Source organism: Engraulis encrasicolus, chromosome 11 (assembly GCF_034702125.1).
Source record: "Engraulis encrasicolus isolate BLACKSEA-1 chromosome 11, IST_EnEncr_1.0, whole genome shotgun sequence".
Classification (NCBI taxonomy): domain Eukaryota; kingdom Metazoa; phylum Chordata; class Actinopteri; order Clupeiformes; family Engraulidae; genus Engraulis; species Engraulis encrasicolus.
In genome coordinates, this window is record NC_085867.1 from 39,770,147 (window position 1) to 39,777,333 (window position 7,187).

Consider the following 7,187-nt stretch of genomic DNA (forward strand, 5'->3'; position numbering starts at 1 on the left):
CTGGGGGGCTGCACCGCCCACGTTGACAAACACTAGTCTAGACCAGTGTTTCCCAACCAGGGGTACGTGTACCACTAGGGGTACGCGAGCACCCTGCAGGGGGTACTTGGAAAGATATTATTATTATACAAATGTATGGAGCAGTCACATCAGGACAGAGAAAGTGATATAGAACATGAATTAGGGGGTACTCATGGCACAACTAAGAGGTTTAGGGGGTACGCGAGACAAAAAAGGTTGGGAAACACTGGTCTAGAGACTCCAGGACATCTTAATACGTCCCTCCCCCGCAATCATACCCTGGTATTTTAGATACGCCAATCATGCTGTATTTGACAGCACTTAGTAGCTCTGGACTCCAGTTACATTTGACAGCCAGTGGAACTGGTTGAATCTTACTTTGTTCAAAATAAGCCAGAATGGACGAGACAGTATGTATGAAATTGCTGTTTTTCGTGAAAGGTTTCAGTCAAAACTGTTGATGAGGGGTGCATGTAAGGATAGAGGTGGGGGAATAAAATCAATACTGCACTGATAGAGTCAGTTGAGGACACAGAGAATTGCTAATTAATTTAGAGCCCTGACAGCTATGTATCAATTATTTTTCCCTCCTATCATTTCCTGATGCTTTCAGCTACGCAAATCTTCAGAAAAATGGTTTGTAGGCAAGCATATCCAAAGAGTAGTGGAGGGCACACACATCCAAGACAGAAACTTCAGCAAGTGGCAATCTTTTCAAATTCTTGAGTAGTAAAAGGGATTTACGTGCTGGTTGCAAATGACAAAGGCAAGCAGGCCTCCCATTACGAAAACATGATTGTTTTCTGGAGGTCAGGCAGAGGTAACACTTGCTTTTACACACATCAATGAAATACTGTAACCATTTTTTAGACTTCTCTGTGCACACATGAATCAATAGCCTCATCAGTTTGGTCTTCCTCCAAATTCTTCCTGGATGTTCCGCTAATATATTCCCTACCGCACCTGAGGAATCTCAGCATGGCCTCTCTGACCTCATCATAGAGGCATGTTGTATGCACTGTACCTCTCATATACTGTAGACCAGTGGTTCTTAACCTGGGGTGCGGGCACCCTCTGGGCGTGATCCAGAGATTCCAGGGGGTGCACGGAATTTTGTTTGTGTAGAGGTTGTGACCAAAACTATACTTGCAAACATTATAATTAGGCAAATTAAGTCCAAATTAAACAAGTTTTGCTCCCCATTTAAAGTCAAGGAATTGATTCATGTCTCAAGCGAGAATCATTGTAAATAATCACTCATTTATCATCTTTTAGTGCATATACGCACTGATATAGAAGTTTGTGTTGGGGGTGCGCGGCTTGTCTTCGGCACAGGAAAGGGGGTGCGCTAAGAAAAAAGGTTAAGAACCACTGCTGTAGACTATCATTTCCAATTCCCTCTTGCCAGTCCAAAAGATGATTCCAGGAATCCCTGTGGTTTTCTTCAGCTCTCAACACGTTCTCATTGATGAGTCGATTGCAGAGAGATGGCAAACCTGAAACAAGCCCCACAAAAACAATCAAATCACTGAAGAAGCAGATTGTCATTAAAGATCATCTTGAGCAAGTGTTTCTGTTTCTCATGACATAAAGCACCATGTCTGATGTACTGTATAATAGGTTATGCTACACCCTTGGATTTGAACAATCAACACAAAGACGTACCGTAGCTATCTCATTTTGCCATTGTGCAGGTAGTATGTCTTTTTCTTTTGGAATGCCTTTTGTTTTTTATGCTCTTTATTTTTGCTGCTTAGTTTGACCATGTCTTGCTTCTAGCAATTTCTTATTATTGGATTTTAGTTTTTGTTGGACACTGTGCAACACTTTGGCCAATTGTCACTGTTTTAAATGTGCTAAGAAATTAAACTCATGCTACTGACGTCCGTCGGTCTGTCTGTTTGTCTGTCTGTCTGTCGGTCTGTATGTCCGTCTGAAACGCATTCTTAAATTGTTATGCCCTCCTGTGTCCACAAGGTGGCAGACAGTGCATAGATGGGCACATCTTTGTCCGCCTGTCGCACTTGTTATTAATTTAATTACTGTTTCATAACTATTTTATAGAAAATATATTTTTTATATTATATATTATATTATATAATATTTTATTTCCCTGTGTTAGCCTTATTATCCATAACGCATTACACTTACAGTTCCAAGAAGTATGTCCACCCACCCTGTTCACCTTGTTCCTCTGCATCAGAGGTGGGCAAACTCAGGCCCGGGGTGCCACATGCGGCCCGCAGAGCCTTTTAAAAGAAAGACAAGTTTTAAATCCAAATTCATATGGTTACTTAAAAAAAAACTAGAAAGGGGTCTTGCATAGGCCGATTTAAGATTACCATTGTCTTGTCCTCAAATTCTGTTTGACACGGCCAACTGCCTGTGACATCTCCTTGGGTCAATATTCTACACTCAATGTGGCCCTTGGGCAAAAATAATTGCCCACCCCTGCTCTGCAGCAGCTGCATGCCCACCTTGCTTGGGGTGTTTAATGGATTTCTGCTGGTGCCTTCATCTGTGTCTTGAATCCAAGTCAGTCTGGTGGTGTGATATTACAGCACTTTAGAAGAAGGAAGAGGTGGTGAGTATAATATGTGAGATTCCATTTCAAGCGCAGTGTGTTACCCTGAATCAATTAGCTTCATTCACCCAGGGGTTAACCAGGGGTCATTATCTGACTAAATAAATAAATACTACTAGCTACTAGCTACACAGCAGCACAAAATACAATTCAATAGGCCTACAACATTCAGAACGCAACAAGATTCCGAAATAAGATGAGCAGATTGATTATTAGCCTGCATGGGAATTCCCAGGCTAAAGGCAGGACAACCTAATGTCGAAACTGAAAAAAACTAGCCTACATCAGGAAAAAAGAAAACACAGCCAAACCGCCTCCAAGTGAATTAATTAAGCCGTGGGGATGCCACAGACTCGTATAGGGGCACTGAACGGTTTTTGTAGACCCAAGGTATAACTCTTAAAAAAAGAAATCGCAGGTGATTATTAATAAATAAATGTTGTCACGATATGCCAACCGCTCACGTTGACTGAGGGGAGGGGACTATTCGCACACATTTAAATGTTGAGGCAGCGCGGGAGAATATAGGCTAGAGGAGAGTCTTGTGAAGGGAGGGAGACGGGAGCTATGCAGGCGTGCGCAACAAGCTCTGAGACTGAATTTCTGTCACTTGTAAATAGCCTACATCTTTGATTCTGCTGGATATTTAAATAAGCAGTAGAGCACGGTAAGATTTACAGATTTGTTACAATTTGCTAGCATTAAATATTTTGGAAATAATTACCATCTCTCTCTCTCTCTCTCTCTCTCTCTCTCTCTCTCTCTCTCTCTCTCTCAAATTATGTATTATGGTGATTATACTCTGTTTCACGAAGCTACATTTTATGTGGCTGTTCAAGCTTATGCATTTGAAAAAATGAATAGCCTATAAGTGCAAAATGTTTCATGAATGTAGGCCTACTATTGTCATAGTAAAGTGGATTTATGTTTGTGTACTGGAATGCTCTCTGACTTGTTTAAAACGTGATGTGTAACATGGTCAAATGGAAATGATAAAGGGGATAAATGGGTTAAAATAGGTAATGCAGCAACACTTCTACATTTGCTCTTTCTGTTTAGACATGGGACCACCATCCATAATCTGTAACAAGGAGAGGTTTGTAAACATTTTAATTGAATGGGCTGAGAGGCTGCTGTCCTAAATTGGCACCATGTATCTTCTGCAAGTGGCCAGAAGCACCCTTCAGCACATGACAGCAGCCATCTAATTATACCACACATTAAAATAAATGACTTCTCTGAGGAAGAATTCATGGCAGAGGTGGTGGGACAGTGTAAAGGTTAGTGATCTCTAGGGTAGGAGCTCTGCATTGAATAATGAAGATTGTGTGATTGCACCCGTAACATTTGCTTTATACACGAGTGGACATTTAACGCCTGAATGGCTGATGTGATGAAAGGAGACACTTTCTTTAAAAGCTGTGCTTTGTTACCGTGCCGAGATGAAAAGAGAAAAAGATGCATGCGGCTTGCATGACAGCACACTGAATCCTAATGATTCACTTTAACTGTGACTTAGCTTAAATTAAGTGGCATGTAGCCTCTAAACAAGGCAGCTGAGAGAAACAGCCGTTCACATGATCTCGAGATGAAACATTGGCTAACGGAATGACACTGGTGGTGTCACAACCTCGACACACAGAACATAGAAAGGTATTTCTGTCAAAGATACATATATACACTAAAGTACAGCTTTGGCTTAGCCCTGGACAAAGTCATATGAAAGACCCCTCCACCCCACTCAACACATACACTACAATAAAAAGGGGACTTAATTCTGGTCCTCTCCTCTCCCTGGGCCCGGGACAGCTGACCCATTTGTCTCCCCTGTCCTCTTCCCTCCCTACATGTATGTAATTGAGGCAGATCTCTCAGGCTTTTCCATTTTTTACGCTGTTCGGTTGGTGTGAAGATGCTGTGGAAGAATGAGTGGCACAGATTGAAATGAGAAATGATAATGAGCAGTTGTGTCATTCTGGCAGGGCCGGTCTTGGCAGATATGTCCATTACTGACCACTGCTAGTAATAGAGCAGAGGTTCTCAAAGTGGGGTCTGTGAAAAAGTTTTTTACAATGTAATACATGACATTGCTACAGCACTAGGCTCACATAGTAAAAGAAAATGTGAAAAAAATCCTACAGGGGACCCATTAACATGGTTATTCAATTTGGGGTCTGATTATGAGGGGGTCCATGGAAATGTTCCTGCTCCATTTGAGTTCCCCTGCTCAGAGAGGTTAGAGAATCCCTGGTAGACCAGGCCAGTGCAGGGGCCTCCATCAGAGGAACGAGGTCTCGCAATAGTTGACTGCAAATGTAGGTTTAAATTAAAGGCCAAGTACACTATTACTGTCTCTGTTATTTGGCTAATTTGAATTTTGTGTCAAATGACTTTACATAATGACCCTCTATGGGCATGTCCAAATCTGTTATTAAAATCACCCTTAACATGTTCTTAAAAACACCCTGAGCAAGGTCAAGGGGCAATATTCCTGGCAGTAGTCAAACTTCAATGAGTCAACAAGACAAAGCAATATACAGCAACATACCCTGCCCAAATTAAATTGTTTTTTGAAAGACAAATGCCTTGAAATGAATGGTCCCCGCCTTGGCAAAGTCGCTCAAAGGAAAGAAAAAAAACATTCACGCATGCATTGATAGGATAATTGATTTGAATTGGTCTGTGGTTACATAATGATCATCAGGTCATCCATTCTAAAATGTGCAAATACACTGAATGCATTTGACAAACAGAAAGTGAGCAAGCGAGATAGCGCTCAGTGGATGGAGAGAGAGAGAGAGAGAGAGAGAGAGAGAGAGAGAGAGAGAGAGAGAGAGAGAGAGAGAGAGAGAGAGGTGGGGGAAATGTCTCCATGCTCAGTTGCATCGACTTGGCTGCTGTTATGCCTTTCATAAACACTTTCAGAGCTTCTGCACATAACCTGTAGTGTCATTCTGATTCTGACCAACTCAACAAAATACACCAGGCTGCCCGTCATGTATTCATAGCGTAACTACAGAGTGGCAGCCAAGCATCACTTCTGTTGCAGACGTAGGACTTAATGAAGTCTTTCTATTTCACAGAATTCAAATAATGATAGTCTTCCAGCCACAAGTAAATATAGTAATGCTATGCATTTCTTATAACCTACATGTTTCTTATTATTATTGTTACTGTTAATTATCAGGGGGCCTCCTTCACCTGTTATGCTTAGGGCCTCCAAAACCTCAGCAGCGGCCCTGGTACATCCCGTACATCTGGCCATGATTGCATCTGGGCATATTGGAATATATTATACATATTCAGCAACTTATAGGAGATTTTTTTAAAGGAAGTTCAGTACACGTATTCACACCTATACATTTTAATTGTTTGTACTACTGCCAAAAGATGACAAGGGTTGTGTTGTGTTTTATTCAGCAGATGGGTTTAAAGAAATACATTCGTCACAGTGTGTACGCTAATTAATGTTGCAAAAAATATATACGTTTGGCCATGACTTTGGCTGAGTGAATCTGCGGCATAACTTCTCTTTCCCGGCCTATAAATAGGATGAAATGATTAAATTCAATCTCAGTAGCTATATGGCAAGTGGGAATTACAAATGAGAATCTTTTGCTGTTTTTGGCAATTTAAATATTACAGTGTCAATCCACTGGCACTCCTATGAAGGATGTGGTCTAATGAAATCTTGATGGCTGTGGCAAGTGGGAATTACAAAAAGGAATCATCATCTTGGTTTCTATTGAAATATTACGTGCCTACTGTAGTAGTCCTCCTATGAAGCATTGATATGAATTAAATCTTGGTTGCTAAACAACAAGCAGTGGGAGTCACAAATGGGAATCATTGGCTGGTTAATTATCATTACATAATAACGGACATGTTTCTCACATGTTTAGTTTCGCTTATTGAAGATACATTGCAGAAAGGTGGATGACTAAAAAATTGTGTCCACATGTCGTAGGCTACGTGTATTAGACATTGAGGCTGCTTTTTGGTTGGATGGTACTGTAGCTGGCCAAAAACATCACCTTTTCCAGTTGTGGAAAAGACAGTTGGTTTAGTCTACTCTACAGACTGGTGCCTTATCTCCCAACGAGGTGTCAACAACAGCAACAACACATACTCTATATGTTGTTGTTTGTTGGTGTTCCCTGAGGCAGTGTGAAGACAGTACAGGCAGAGGTGTTGAGATGTGTCCACACTCCGCACCATAACACAGCCCAAGTGGGTGCATTGTGGTATGATTCATAGCAATTAAGTGCTTGAGATTCTCAGCGCAAATGCTACAGATCGGAGGAGACAGCCAGGGTAGAATCACATCCTGCAGATAGTGTGCATATCAAACCAGTCATTTCCCACTCTGATGTTTCACATGTCATTGTTATGTTGTTGAACAGGCCACTTCACCAAAGTTGGAGAATCCTTGACTTCTGACAGTACAGCATGGCCTCTGCAGCCTCATTCAGTGGAGGCATTTTGGTGAGGCCGTTCACAAACACAAGCACAATTCATGTTGTGCTACGTGTGGAAACCACACGAGCAGTGAGGGGCGATGTGGATTCAGAAGTTAGAACCT

General features: G+C 41.5%; 1 long non-coding RNA gene across 1 annotated transcript; it reads right to left on the minus strand.

The window, feature by feature from the left end:
• Positions 1-1,091: 1,091 nt before the first annotated feature.
• On the minus strand, positions 1,092-2,582 carry LOC134458991 (uncharacterized). Its single transcript, XR_010036727.1, has 3 exons — positions 2,499-2,582; positions 2,198-2,270; positions 1,092-1,517 (listed from the first exon to the last, which is right to left on the minus strand). It is a non-coding gene; the product is annotated as an uncharacterized LOC134458991 (long non-coding RNA).
• Between the last annotated feature and the right edge of the window lie 4,605 nt (positions 2,583-7,187).